The following is a 15,064-nucleotide window of genomic DNA, read 5'->3' as shown; positions in this document are numbered from 1 at the left end:
GATAGGACTTTTGGGAATAATGATGAACGAAGGGAGATCTCCATGCAAAATACTGCAGTAAAACAAACCCAGTCCTTTCCTTTTGTGTCATCCCTCCATATGTTTGTGTACCCTTGTGTATTTGTGTTTTTCCTGTCTTTATGTGTTTAGCTGATGAGAGCTATGTTGTAGACATTTTCTAATACTCTATTATTTACTTTGTAAAGATGTTTAGACATTATTTATACTGTTTGGTTGCTCACATGTGAAGGTGATGTTTCAAACGTTCTTCTGATCTTTTATGTATTTACTTATGTCATAATTCCTGTAACACTGATGTATATGTTTATTTCTATTCTGTTGTAAAGCCTGTACTACAAATGTTATCTGTATTGTTATGTTTTTAATGATGTATTTTGTACCTTTGTAATTGTATTCTCATGTTATAATATTGTAATTGACACCAGTTCATCAAATTAAGTAACTTGTAAGTTCCATTTCACTGCACACGTTTCTGTTGGTCATAGTATATGGACAATATGTGAGAAGTTGGGACTGTTATTGTTTGCACATGTGTTAATAATTCAGCAAGGGACTGGATAACAGCATTGCTGGCTCTAAGGACAATTCCAAAAACTTTGTGAGTGCACAAGTGGTGGTTATGGACTTGCTCTATTATCCGCAAGACTCTTCAATGGTGATTGTGCACCTGCACAGTTGCAACAGATTGGTGATTGTGCACCTGCACAGTTGCAACAGATGGCTGCTGGCCGTCTCTACCAGGACTACAGTGGGCCTGTCCACAATTTCTACAAGGACTACAGTGGGCCTGTCCACAATTTCTACAAGGACTGCAGTGTGTCTGCACCTCTGGTGGCCCACCAACACCAATACCATACTCTCTACCAGGACTACAGTGGGTCTGCTCTGTGATGACCTACCTACCAATCCTCTTCAAAACGTCGAATGACTCTGCTGTGGGTTTGCTCTGTTGTGGCCCATTACCTGTCTGCATGTCAGGAATCAGCACTGTCTTTCCGATGGAAGGACAACACTACATCTTCAAGACTGCATGGAAATCCACTACTTCTGTGTGCAATTTCTTTTAGTAATGAGACTTTGTAAAAAAAAACTGTAATTACTACTATGATGAATGATCAGGACTGTTTTTATGGACTGTGAGAAAATTTTAGCTTTTGACCAACATTGTATCAATAAGTGTGTGCATTTGATTTCTTTGTTATTGTAATTATGAAAAATTTTTTCAAATCTGTATTGGCCACTGCCCAAAAAAAATGTGTAAAATTTTTTTGTGGGGAGCATGGGGGCTATGTAAGTAGGCTGTTTATGTTTTCTTATTGGCAACGTTACGTAGCGCTCTGTACGAAAATCACTGGCTGTGCTGTGTGCAGTCTGTGGCTAGTTTGCATTGTTGTCTGCCATTGTAGTGTTGGGCAGCGGCAGCTGGATGTGAACAGCGCGTAGCGTTGGGCAGTTGGAGGTGAGCCGCCAGCAGTGGTAGATGTGGGGAGAGAGATGGCGGAGTTTTGTAATTTGTCATGAACTGCTATATATATTATGACTATTAAGGTAAATACATTGTTTGTTCTCTATTAATATCTTTCATTTGCTAACTATGCCTATCAGTAGTTAGTGCCTTCCGTAGTTTGAATCTTTTATTTAGCTGGCAGTAGTGGCGCTCGCTGTATTGCAATAGTTCCAGTAACGAAGATTTTTGTGAGGTAAGTGATTTGTGAAAGGTATAGGTTAAAGTTAGTCAGGGCCATTGTTTTGTAGGGATTATTGAAAGTCAGATTGCGTTGCGCTAAAAATATTGTGTGTCACTTTAGTGAATGTTTGAGTACGTTCAGTTTTGCTCAGCTGTTTGAAAAGCAAATAGTGTAAGAGGTTTATCAGCACAGTCGTGTATAATTGTTCTAAAGGGACGTTTCATATGATAGGCATAGTTAGCAAATGAAAGATTTTAATAGAGAACAAACAATGTATTTACCTTAATACTCATCAAAAGTCATAATATATACAGCAGTTCATGACAAATTTCAAAACTCCGCCATCTCTCTCCCCACATCCACCACTGCTGGCAGCTCACCTCCAACTGCGCAACGCTACGCGCTGTTCACATCCAGCTGCTGCTGCCCAACGCTACAATGGCAGACAACAATGCAAACTAGCCACAGACTGCACACAGCACAGCCAGTGATTTTCATATTGAGCGCTACGTAACGTTGCCAATAAGAAAACATAAACAGCCTACTTACAGATGATCCAACTACATCTAAAGACATGCGAGAGAGAATAGTCAGAACATGTAGTTCGATAAGTGCCAGTGCGATAAGGAATACCACTCAATCCATGGTAAGAAGACTGCAGCGCTGCATTGATACCAATGTTCATCACTTCGATCACCTTCTGTAAATGGGCGTTCATGCCACCTTTGTGACCTTCGTTGACCTTATTGTTACCCATCATTGGATTCGTCTCAACAGCCGCTATCAGAAAATGAATACCAAACTGTAGCATCCCATTTAAAAAAACAAAGTTGACCTTCATATCTCTGACGCGACCCCACCTACCAACAAAAAACCAACGTCATATTATAGCCCCCGTTGTCCCATACAACTTTTGTCCCACCAACTTTTCAGCTCCTATCATACTTTCGGAGTTATTCTTAGTGGCAATAGTTAGTGACTAACCCTGTATATGTTCACACAAACAGGAAGTGATCTCTTAAGAGAGATAATTATAAAATGAGTCTGGAATTTCTGGGTCAGAGGAATGCTGCCACATGATGATTTATTCAGGGGCCAGGAGAATAAATGGAGGTCCCTCTGGCAGATAAGCATGTCACCTTGATCTACAGTTTTGAGGCACGGGTGTTACAAGAGGAAGCAGCCACAAGTAAGAGAGAGAGAGAGCGGAGGTGGTTTCCTGGGTATTGAACCCAAAGGATGCTGTCTTCTGGTCCGCAGTTTTCGATTTTCGTGGTGAGCAGATGCGCATTTGGCGCTCTGCCTAGTGCACAGTGGCACCTGGAAGACAGACACAAGCTTGAGTAGTCTAAAATGTAGGCTAATATGCCACGCATATTTCCATTCCTTGGTACTTACAGTTATTACATCACTGGAAGTGGGGGGTGATGTGTGCAAATGTGAGTTCTGCCCAAGTGAGGAGCCTAGTCTCCTGCTAACTAATTAAATAACAAATATGCAGATTGAATTATCATTGATTTGAATTTCATTTCGTGAGATCCTGCCTCTTCATCACAGACTGAGTCTTTTTCCTGCCAATATCCAGAAGAGCGTGGGGAGGGGGGGGGGGAAGTGAGGGAAGGGTGGGGAGTGCTGGGGGATATTCCAGGAGGGGGAAGGAGGCTTAGAACTGAACTGGGGAGTGAGTGACAAAAAAGTGTCCGTTTTCCCAGAGGGGTAGGTGGGAGGAGGAGGGAGAGGGGGGAGGAAGAGTTTCTCGGAAGGATGGATTATCCTCAGAGAGTCATAAATCAATCAGCAGAACAATAGGTTAAGGTCATAAATCAGTCAGCTGTCATAATATAAATTGATTAGCTTATCAATTTGATATCAAAAGTGTGCCAGATATCTCTCTTTATCCCACTACCCCAATTCCTGTCCCGTTCAGATAATTCTTTGTGTGGTGCGTCGTTTTTTGTCTTAGAGTGTATATTGTGCGACATAGACTCTTGTTAGGTTTTGCTGTTGTATTGGTCTTATTTAGGTATTAAATGAGGGAAAAACCATCACGGAAAGACGCCACTTACATAGGATTCTGAGATATTAGTAATGTGAGTAGAAGGTGGAGAGTTCCTATCAAAATACTTACGGACTGTGACAGGAAAATCGAAAAAAATGTACCACACTGTTTCGAGGGAGTTCAGCTGAGGTAATCCGAAATAGCTGGCCCAGTGATAAGACAATGGATTCGCAGCGGGAAGTTCAGTTTTCCGCAGTTTCCTGAAATTACTTAAGGCAAATGTCGTGTGACTAGGGCCTCCCGTCGGGTAGACCGTTCGCCGGGTGCAAGCCTTTCGATTTGTCGACACTTTGGCGACTTGCGCGTCGATGGAGATGAAATGATGATGATTAGGACAACACAAAACCCAGTCCCTGAGCGGAGAAAATCTCCAACCGAGCTGGGAATCGAACCCGGGCGCTTAGGATTGACATTCTATTGCGCTGACCACTCAGCTACCGACGGCGGACTTAAGGCAAGTGCCAGGATGGTTTCTTTGAAAAGGAGTCGGCCAATTTTCTTCTCAATACTTTTCAAATCCGAGCCTGTGATCCATATATAAAGGTCTCATCATAACCTGGACGTTAAAACCTTATATTTCTCTTTCTTTTTTTGTTTGGTCGTCAGTCTTTTCAACGGTTTGACGCAACCTGACACGAATTCCTCTTCTGTTCCAACCACTTCACTACAGAGTAGCTCTTGACCAAACGTCCTCAATTATTTGTTGGATATGTACCAACTTCTATCGTCTACTGCGTTTTTTATCCTCTTCACTTTCCTCAAGTATCTTAGAAACTGTTTCTTGATATCTAAGACAAGTCATGTCATCCTTAGTTCTCAAGTATCTTAGAAATTATTCATTAATGCCTTAAGATATGTCCTATCGTCCTAATCCTTCTACTTTTTTATGTTCTCCACCAGTTACTCTTCTCGTAGATTCTGCGTGGAACCTCCTCATCTGTTATCGGTTCATCTAATTTTCAACATCCTTCTACAGCATGCTTTGGTCTATTCTGATGCAGTTTTCCCACAATAAATGATTCACTATATACACTCATGTTCAGAAAAAAACGGAACACCTTGAACGACTAGAGATACGGCGTTCATATTCACAGGACATTAGTATATTATGCAGAAATGATTAGCATTTCAGTCACTCGGTTCAGTATGCGTCCTGTTGCCTACTAGGTACAGGGTCCCCCAAGGGTCCTGATAACTTGTTCCATGCTTCATGGCATCGAAGTGCATAAGGTGCGAATGGCGACCTGTAGTAGAGCCATCCATAATGCATTTATCTGGCTCCAAAGTTCGTGTGTGGTGGTTGATGTGGTGGTTGATACTGGGACACAGTGCTCCACCCACTGTTTCACCATTCCCCACATATTTTCGGCTGAATTAAAAATGAAACTCCTCCGGCTGTACTTAAGATTTCATATTTATTTGGCTACTGGTTTCGACGTTGCCATCTTCAGGTCGTTTATAACACACACACATAAAACAAACAATGTGAGACATCAGTAGTATGTGAGCTATTGTACAAAATATATTATAAACATATTATGTAAAGGATGATTTCATTAACAGTAGTTACATTTCTTTCATTTTCATTAACATGCAATTTACCTTGACATTAACAATTTATATGGTTCAAAAAAGTACAAATGAGGTTGTATATACACGGTTACCTCCATTACAGATCAATACCAGACAAGTCTGGTGATCTGGCGGGCCAGGACAAAAGGCTGACATCCTGTGAAACCATGAAGGCACGTGTTCGTGCAGCAATATGTGGTCGTGCATTTTCTTGCTGAAAATTGGCGTCTGAGATGTTGTGGAGAATGGGTATGGCTATGGGTTGCAGCATGTCATTCACGTAAGTCACACTGGGCACAGTGCTCTGGACACGCACCAACTGTAACTTGTTATTGAATCCAATAGCGCCCCACACCATAAGACATTCAGTTGGCTCTGTATGTATTGTGCGAATGCAGTCGCTATGATGCTGCTCCCCCTTCTGCGGCGAACCAAAATTAGACCATCATTTTCAAACAAACAGAACCTGGATTCGACGGAAAACACTATATGATGCGATTCCCGTCCCCAGTGACGTCGTTCCACACACCATTGCCATCTAGCATGTTACTGCACATTCGTCAAAGGTAGACGGAGAAGTGGACGACGGGCACGTAACCCACGCTGTAATAAACGGTGACGGACTGCTGCTCTTGGTAGTGTACGATGTGTTACACTGTACCACTGTTGCGCCAGAGCTGAGGAGGACGCAAATCTGTCCTGCAATGCCATTCAGATGAGTGTCGTCTTTTCAGGGGGTGGTCTGGGTGTTGCTATCTGACCCTTCCCGTCATGTTCTGCGGTCTCCCGTGAACCATTCTACTCACACCCGCTGTACTTCCGAAACATTTCGTCCCACACGAGCAGCAGTTTCCCGGACGGATGCATCCCATTCTGTCATGCCAATAATGCACCCTCTTTCAAACTTTCAAACTCACTGATTCGATGGTACGGTTCGTACATACGTCGACGAAGTATCCCACACGTCTTGTTAAGTCACACTGATCCATTACACTCGGATTATAGCGACAACGTAAGTTGCAGGCACATTTTAGCGGTGGCTGATGTTGAGCCGCGATGTCGATGATGACCTTGAACCTGCGGGCCGACTTGTTTCAAATGCTAATCATGTCCACGGAACATACGAATTTATATGTCCTGTGAACAGTATCATCCTATCTCTAGTCGATCAAGGCGTTCTGTTTTTGCTGAACATGAGTGTACAGAAATGGTTCAAATGGCTCTGAGCACTATGGGACTTAACTACTGTGGTCATCAGTCCCCTAGAACTTAGAACTACTTAAACCTAACTAACCTAAGGACATCACACACATCCATGCCCGAGGCAGGATACGAACCTGCCACCGTAGCAGTCGCGCAGTTCCGGACTGCGCGCCTAGAACCGCTAGACCACCGCGGCCGGCATGAGTGTACAATACTGTGCTCCGGACATACATTCTCATAAATTTCTTTCTCACATTAAGACCGAATTTGATACTAGTAGACTTCTTTTGGCTGGGAATGCCATCTTTGACTGTGCTAGTCTGTTTTTTTTATGTCCTTCTTCATACGTTCATCATACGTTATTTTGCTTCCAAGGCAGCTGAATTCCTTCAGATTTACTTCGTGGTTCCCTAGTCACATTTTTGCTACTCCTCTTTACTTTCGTCTTTCGTCGGTTTACTCTCAATCCGTACCGTATGCTCCTAGACTGTTACTGTTCATTGTATTCAACAGGTCCTGCAGTTCTTCCTCGCCTTCATGTCATCAACGAATCATTGGCATCCTTTCACCTTTTAATTCCATTTTTGAAACATTTTTTATTTCCGTCATTGCTTCTTCGACGTACAAATTGAACAGTATGAGAAGCAAAAGCTACGTTTCTATCCTATACCCTTTCTAATCCAAGCATTTTGTTCTCAGCCTTCCACGCCTGTTTTTCCCTCTTTGTTCTTGTGCGTATTATATATTATGCACCGTTTCTTAGAGCTTATACAAATTTTCCTGAGAGCTACGACTATCTTGGACCATTTTACATAGCCGAACACATTCTATAGTTCGACAAACTCAATTAAACTATTTTGATTTTCCTTACGCAACGCTGGAACTACCCCTCCGGTGCGTTTACCTTTACTTAGACAAAGTGGCTGTCGTCTATCATATCCTCAACAATTTTTTCCATTCTCCTGGTTTTTGTTCTTGCGAGAAACTTGGATGCATTAGATGTCACCCTGATTGTGCGCTAGCTCTTGCATTGTTCTGCCCTTCGGGATTGTGTGGATGATAATATGTATCCAGACTCATAGATTTTGTAAACCATCCTGAACAATCGTTTCACGGAAGGTTGTTTTGAATTTTCCATATGTGGATACGACCTTACGATAACCATTCTTTCTTTGCGATTTCTTCTAATTTCCCCGCAGCCATTTCACTTTGGATTCCCGGAATATCCTATTTCTTTCATACCTAAGTGACTTACATTGCTGTATTCTTATTTTTTCCTATACATTCTCGTTCTTCCTATTTTACTCATTCAATTAACGTATTTCTTCTGTTATTTGTGGTTTCTTCGTAGTTCACTTCCTTGTACCAATGTTTGTCTGCGGACAGACTGCCGTTTTTAGTGAGGTCCGTTTCACTTGAACTGAACTATCTACCGTGATATTCATTATCGCAGTGTCTACAACCTTAGAAAGCCTCAAACACATCTGAAACATTCCTGAGTACTTCAGTACGCCAAATCTTTTCTCGTCGATTCTTCCCGACGATTCTCTTAAACTTCAGTCAGCCTTTACTAAATTGCAATCTCCATCTATGTTTGCTGATGGGTACGTCCTACAATTCAGAATTTGCGACGTTGTGTTGTTCGTGCTCGTAATGAAGGAAACGTCGGCGCTAACCTCAACGAGTTTGACAGAACTCGTGGTGGACTACCGCACACGGCAGCCGACGAGACTTATAGGAATCGCGTTGATGAACTCATCAAAGAAAATCACCAGTTAACACAGAAACAGCTCTCAGGTAAATAAGACATATCACGAGAGCGTGTGCGGGCCATCATTGTAGAACTTTGGTAGAAAAACAGTACATGTGGTGGGTGCCTCGAATGCTCACTCTTGACATGAAACAGAGGAGATTCGTCATCTTTCACAATTTCTTTTGCGTTTTGAGCGTAAGGGTGATGGGTTCCTTAACAACATTGACATATAAAGGTAAACATGGTCCGTAGTAGGCTGTAACGCGATATTTATTTAATATTGCAATTAGCTAATTTCGATTACTTGTCATTGTCAAGCACTGCACAAATTTCTTACAACCACATGGAGTTATCATTGGCTGTAAGAAATTTGTGTCGCTTGGCAGTGACAAGTCGAAATTAGCTAATCGCACGATTGAATAAAAATCGCATTCCAGCCTACTACGGACCATGTTTACGTCTATTAAACGTCTGGAGGTTATGGATCCCCACAAATACAAAATTTTAAACATTGTGACAGATGATGAAAGCTAGCTCCTCTATTTTGACACGGAAAACAAAAGAGCAATGGATTTCCACCACAAAGGATCACCGACGCCAAAAGAAGTTCAAGACCATGCCACTAACAGGCAAATTCATGCGCACAGTGTTCTGGGATATTAAAGGTGTGCTACATTTGGAATTCATGCCTAATCGCGCCACCATAAACCCTGCAAGGTACTACGAGACTCTCAGAAAAGTGAAAGCACGAATTCAAATAGTTCCACAATGAGCAACGTCTCTTTCAGCATAACAATGCCAGACTACAACGAACGCTGCGACATCTGCAACAATCCATCGCTCTGGGCTCACTGTGATCAATCATCCTCCATACAGATCCGACTTGGCCTCATCCGATTTTCGTCTTTCTAGGAAATGGTGTCTCACAGCTCTTAGATTGTTGAACCATTTCGTATTACTGCTTTGATCTGCTGGTAAAATACTTTATTTGCACAGCGAGTTTCAATCCTCTGACCATCATTAGGCTCATAAAAGTGCCCATACCACCATGTTAGGCGAAATATAAAATCTTTATAGTTGGGTGATAAAACAATGAATTATACATTGTTATCATCTTGTAATTGACGACGTAATTTACGTTACGATATGATAACAGTATTCAGTAATGCATGGTTTTATCAGCTGACGATAACGATTGTGTATTGCACCTAACATGACGCTGTTGAAGGTCAGAAGACTGAAACTGGTTGTGTAAATAAACCAGCACCTCAAGCTGTAGTATAATATTTCTCAAATTGTTCTATTTTCATCTGTTCTCAAAATTTAAGGAACACCTTCGAGGACTTTACTTTGACAGTGACGAAGAGGTGCAGGCAGAGGTTAGGTTGTGGCTCCATCAACAAAAGTCAGAAGTTCTACTGTGATGGTATCAACAAACTGGCCGCTCATTGGGAGAAATGAGCTCGTTGCCAGGATGACTACGTCGAAAAATAAATACACTCCTGGAAATTGAAATAAGAACACCGTGAATTCATTGTCCCAGGAAGGGGAAACTTTATTGACACATTCCTGGGGTCAGATACATCACATGATCACACTGACAGAACCACAGGCACATAGACACAGGCAACAGAGCATGCACAATGTCGGCACTAGTACAGTGTATATCCACCTTTCGCAGCAATGCAGGCTGCTATTCTCCCATGGAGACGATCGTAGAGATGCTGGATGTAGTCCTGTGGAACGGCTTGCCATGCCATTTCCACCTGGCGCCTCAGTTGGACCAGCGTTCGTGCTGGACGTGAAGACCGCGTGAGACGACGCTTCATCCAGTCCCAAACATGCTCAATGGGGGACAGATCCGGAGATCTTGCTGGCCAGGGTAGTTGACTTACACCTTCTAGAGCACGTTGGGTGGCACGGGATACATGCGGACGTGCATTGTCCTGTTGGAACAACAAGTTCCCTTGCCGGTCTAGGAATGGTAGAACGATGGGTTCGATGACGGTTTGGATGTACCGTGCACTATTCAGTGTCCCCTCGACGATCACCAGTGGTGTACAGCCAGTGTAGGAGATCGCTCCCCACACCATGATGCCGGGTGTTGGCCCTGTGTGCCTCGGTCGTATGCAGTCCTGATTGTGGCGCTCACCTGCACGGCGCCAAACACGCATGCGACCATCATTGGCACCAAGGCAGAAGCGACTCTCATTGCTGAAGACGACACGTCTCCATTCGTCCCTCCATTCACGCCTGTCGCGACACCACTGGAGGCGGGCTGCACGATGTTGGGGCGTGAGCGGAAGACGGCCTAACGGTGTGCGGGACCGTAGCCCAGCTTCATGGAGACGGTTGCGAATGGTCCTCGCCGATACCCCAGGAGCAACAGTATCCCTAATTTGCTGGGAAGTGGCGGTGCGGTCCCCTACGGCACTGCGTAGGATCCTACGGTCTTGGCGTGCATCCGTGCGTCGCTGCGGTCCGGTCCCAGGTCGACGGGCACGTGCACCTTCCGCCGACCACTGGCGACAACATCGATGTACTGTGGAGACCTCACGCCCCACGTGTTGAGCAATTCGGCGGTACGTCCACCCGGCCTCCCGCATGCCCACTATACGCCCTCGCTCAAAGTCCGTCAACTGCACATACGGTTCACGTCCACGCTGTCGCGGCATGCTACCAGTGTTAAAGACTGCGATGGAGCTCCGTATGCCACGGCAAACTGGCTGACACTGACGGCGGCGGTGCACAAATGCTGCGCAGCTAGCGCCATTCGACGGCCAACACCGCGGTTCCTGGTGTGTCCGCTGTGCCATGCGTGTGATCATTGCTTGTACAGCCCTCTCGCAGTGTCCGGAGCAAGTATGGTGGGTCTGACACACCGGTGTCAATGTGTTCTTTTTTCCATTTCCAGGAGTGTATGTCAACATGAAGTATAAAGCTTTAGAATGTTAATAAAGTGTTTTTTATTTAAAAAGCTTGAAGAGTTTTCACATAAAAAATTGGGAGAAATTACTTTTCAGTAGGATCCTGTACGGTGCTAGAAATTTTTTCTTCAAAGTGAGCCCGTGTACTGCAATAGGTTTCTTTAGGAGAGGAATGTACTGTTGGCGCGTGCTCCTCGGCATGTTTCATCCTTCAGGAGGAATCTTGTTTTCAAGGCAGTAGAATTGCTTCTCCCTCGTCTATTCTATGGCTCCCAATTTTGGTCTTAAGTTTGTTGCCAATCTCATTTCTGCATTTTTTCGCAACTTCCGCCTTTCTTTGGTTTATTCGTAATCTATATTCTGTGCCCCTTGACTGCTATACTGGTTAGAGTCATGGTTAGTAACTTATGTGTGTATATATTGAAAAATGATTGAAAAATGTCGGTCCCGAAATGAAACGGTGTGGAGCCGAATTCTGAACTTCGTATGTGCTGAGATAACGGTCTTCCATTTGAAGTGAAAAAGGTTTAGAGCGTGTAAACACTTCATATTTGAGCGATGAAGTCGCCGAGAGAGCCAGGTTGGGTCTTGTTCACACTTAATCTATATTCTGAGCCCCTTGACTGCTATACTGGCTAGAATCATGGTTGTTTTGTATTGCATTGCGTGTTAACGGGGGACCTAGAAACGATGGAGAGGCTCCGTCCCCGCCACAGCCGCAGTGGTCCACTTCACCCCTCCGCCGCCCCACACCGAACCTAGGGTTATTGTGCTGTTCGGCCACCGGTGGACCCTCCAGGGAACGTCTCACACCAGACGAGTGTAACCCCCATGTTTGCGTGGTAGAGTAATGGTGGTGTACGCGTACGTGGAGAACTTGTTTGCGCAGCAATCGCCGACATAGTGTAACTGAGGCGGAATAAGGGGAACCAGCCCGCATTTGCCGAGGCAGATGGAAAACCGCCTAAAAACCATCCACAGACTGGGCGGTTCACCGGACCTCGACACTGATCCGCCGGGCGGATTCGTGCCGGGGGCCGACGCTCCTTCCCCCTCGGAAAGCCGTGCGTTAGACCGCACGGCCAACCGCGCGGGCTTTAGAATCATGGTTAGTAACTTATGTGTACAGATACTGAAAAATGATTGAAAAACGTCGGTCCCGAAATAAAACCGTGTGGAGCCGACATCTAAACTTCGTGTATGCTGAGATAACTGTCTTTCGGTTGAAGTGACAAAGGTTTCGAGCGTGTAAACACATGATATTTGAGCGACGAAGTCGCCGGGAAAGCTAGGCAAGGTCTTGTATCCTGGCGCTCCACGTGGGGGCCGAGCCAACGAGGGCAGTGACTGCTGGGGCCGGAGTCCGCAGCGAGGTAAGCCACAGGCGCTGGCGTTGGCGCCACGGCAGCCGGCGTCTTCCCGGCCAGACGACGGCGCCGCGCCGCAACAGTGTGTGTCCTTCCCTCGACACTCAGCACCACTGTCACCTTTTAATAACGTCTCGAGGGCGGCCGTCGCGATATTGTCGCCTATAAACCGGCGCCGAGTCCGCTCATCCCCTTTAAATGGATTAAGCTGTCGCCGCCACAGTCTTCTGAGGCGCCCACAGCCACCGACACCGCCACTGTCGCCGCCGCCGCTGCCACCGCAGACTACAAACCTGCTGGCCTCGCGAATAATCTAATAATATTTCCGCACGCGGTCGCGGTCGTCGTAAACAGTGATATAGCGTCGAGCGCCGCCTAGCCGCCCACACGGAACCTTCCGCCTGCCTGTTTGTCGGGCAGCCTACGTCGTAGGCGTACTCATAATGACGGCCGTAACAGAGAGAGACCCGTGGCTGGGCGACGCCGGTTGGGGACTAGGGCGGCGGCCACAGACTTACTTGCTGGAGAGCTCAACTGGACTACATCACTCCCCGTTCGACCGGTTTTTGCACACCGAGCTACACAAAATATTTACCTTGATCTTACGGCTATATTGCATAACCGTTCCATTACCGTTCCTGTAAATCATCATCATCTTCATTATCACCATCAGCAGTAATTTGACATCCACTTCAATAATTTAGTGTTTCCATCTTTACGCGTTACGCTCGTGCATGATACCTGTCATCCATTCAGGTCCAGTTAGGTCCCTCTCTTGGCCTTTCCCTAGAATACTACAGAGAAGTTCTTTGGTCCACCTGCCATCCATTCGTCCAGATATATTTTCCCGCCTCTCACCTAGCCACTTCTCATTTCCATTCTGAAAAATGAATGGCCGACGTCTCAATTTTTTAAGAGTCCGCCCCTGACACATAACTTTGTATTGTTTTTAAACTTCCAAAGTTCACCTAAGATTACTTTGCAGCTATTGTAGTAGTAAGACTATGATAGTTTCATAGGAGAACACAGCTAGTCAGGACAAGTTGACTCAGCTTAAAGTGCCAAGTGCTATGTAACAGCAAAACACGTGAGAACGCCTAATATCTTGTAGACGTCATAAAACCCTTATACCATAGTGCACAAATATAATGAAAACAGAAAACTTACTGCCTTGAGAAATTTATATCAGCCATCGTATCCATCAGGAATGTTGCTCATCCGTTACACCTTCTTAAGACTTCTTAAAGACGTGCACTTTTTTGAGTCATCAGTTTTATGACCGGTTTCATGAGGACCGATACGAATACTGTTCTTGTGCCAAATTCTTCAACTCAATGTAGCATTTGAGCAAGTACATAGATATACATAGATGATAGAGAACGGAAGCTAAGAATGTGGCTAGAATTTAAAAAAATGAATTAATGGCCTTGAATACAAAGCTGTTTGCCGATGATCAAGTTCATCAAAATGAGGACGACCTTCAAAGATATGTGTATTACCTTCGACAGAGCTGCTCGCGACGTAATACGAGTAAATATCCAATCTGAATAAAAATAACTCTTGATAATACACCTACTGAACAAGTGCCTCACTTTCATTACCTTGGCTCTGACATAACCAATAACACTGATCATTACATAGAGTACAAAAACAATAAGCAAAAGGTTTTATACTGAATAATCTGAAGACTATTATTACCATAACGAGAAAAGAAACAAAAATAAAATGTTGTAAATTTACGTCTGTGCCAGATTTTCCGAATACTCAGATGGATGGATGACGTAAATTAGATATCTCAATAAGACACTGGGATCAAAAATGAGATTCCCGAGATATTTGTAATGCTGCACACGAATGGATGACTATAAAAATGATGCATGAGGAGAACTGAATATTTTTAAATACGAAACAGAATTATAGAAAATAATAAAAGTTGGCTTCCACATCAGAACGGAATGCAAGGAGAGAAACTAAAATAAGTTTTATCATATAGACTAAAATGCAGAAGAGAAATTGGAAGACCAAGAAACAGTCAATAACAACTTCCTATGTGATCGGATAAGCGAATCGCATTCTACCTGAAGAATTCTTTTTTGATTCATCAGTTTTTTTACTGGTTTGATGCGGCCTCGAATTCCTCTCTTGTGCCAACCTCTTAGAGTGGCTCTGCCGGCCGGGGTGACCGAGCGGTTCTAGGCGCTACAGTCTGGAACCGCGCGACCGCTAGGTCGCAGGTTCGAATCCTGCCTCGGGCATGGATGAGTGTGATGTCCTTAGGTTAGTTAGGTTTAAGTAGTTTTAAGTTCTAGGGGACTGATGACCTCAGAAGTTAAGTCCTATAGTGCTCAGAGCCGAACCATTTTTAGAGTAGCTCTTGCAGCCTGTATCCTCAATTATTTGCTGGATGTATTCCAGCTCTCTCTTCCTCTACGGTTCTTACCCTCTGCAGCTCCATCTAGTACCGTGGAAGTTAT

Source organism: Schistocerca cancellata, chromosome 3 (assembly GCF_023864275.1).
Source record: "Schistocerca cancellata isolate TAMUIC-IGC-003103 chromosome 3, iqSchCanc2.1, whole genome shotgun sequence".
NCBI lineage: Eukaryota > Metazoa > Arthropoda > Insecta > Orthoptera > Acrididae > Schistocerca > Schistocerca cancellata.
This window is presented reverse-complemented; position numbering follows the sequence as displayed.